The following is a 1,095-nucleotide window of genomic DNA, read 5'->3' on the forward strand; positions in this document are numbered from 1 at the left end:
GGATGTCTGGATCTGTTTCAATGTCCAAGTAGCCTTACTTCAAAGTGTTCATGGGAGCAGAAAAGACAATTGGCTGAGTGTGTTTATTCAGAGCTGGGGAGGGAGAGTGGGAGTGGGAATGGGCTTAGGAAGTAAGTCTGGGTTTAAGAGCACATAGAGAACAAGGGGATAACCATTTTTCTGCAGACCAGCATCCAGGGCACTTCTCAGAGAGAAGGAAAACCTGGGAGGGAAGAACCTGGAAAACAGGACACAAGTATCTTTGAAGTTATTTAGGTACGTAGGTAAGTCACAGTGGTGTTTGGTGCTCCAGGGAACGACATGGGAAATTCTCTTTTTTAAAAATTAAAAAAATTTGAGGGAATCTCCTGGTAGTCCAGTGGATAGGACTCTGTGCTTTCACTGCAGAGGGCCCGGGTTCAATCCCTGGTGGGGGAACTAAGATCCCGCAAGCTGTGCAGAGCGGCCAAAAAAAAAATTTTTTTTTCTGAAATATTTTCAACTTTAAAGAAAAGTTACCACATTAATACAAAGAACTCCTAAATATCCTTTATCCAGTCACAATATTTAAAAATTTTCTTTCCCTTATTAAAAAATTTGTTCTTTCTCTATAAACACACATGTACATACATACATATGATATATATATATATATATATATATATATATATATATGTTTTTTTTTTGGCTGTGCTGCCCAGCTTGTGGGATTTTACTTCTCCCCACCAGGGATTGAACCCAGGCCCTTGGCAGTGAGAGCATGGAGTCCTAACCACTGGACCGCCAGGGAATTCCCCATATGATCTTTATTTTGAACCTTGGAGAGTAAGTTGTCTAATCATGCCCCTTTGCACCTTAATATTTCAGGGTTCTCTTTCTAAGGACAAAGATTTTCTCTTAAACAATTGTAGCACAAATTTCAAATTCCCTATATCAAACACTGACATAACATTCCTATCTACTCCATTGACAATATTCTCATATTATCAATTGTCTCAAAAATGTTCTTTATAGCAATATTCTTTTCTGGTAGGGAAGGTCTCTCTTTGTTAGGGGCATGAGGCTGGCATTGCAGGACAAAGATGCATGCTCTTT

At 39.2% G+C, this 1,095-nt stretch overlaps 1 protein-coding gene across 1 annotated transcript in view; it reads left to right on the forward strand.

Moving 5' to 3' along the window:
- Positions 1-227: 227 nt before the first annotated feature.
- RNASE10 (ribonuclease A family member 10 (inactive)) overlaps positions 228-1,095 on the forward strand; it is a 2,416-nt gene continuing 1,548 nt past the window's right edge. The window contains exon 1 of the mRNA XM_007462552.1: positions 228-276. The gene's annotated coding sequence lies outside the window, so the exon portion shown is untranslated. The remainder of the gene's footprint in view (positions 277-1,095) is intronic.

Source organism: Lipotes vexillifer, unplaced genomic scaffold (assembly GCF_000442215.2).
Source record: "Lipotes vexillifer unplaced genomic scaffold, Lipotes_vexillifer_v1.1 scaffold164, whole genome shotgun sequence".
Lineage (NCBI taxonomy): Eukaryota > Metazoa > Chordata > Mammalia > Artiodactyla > Lipotidae > Lipotes > Lipotes vexillifer.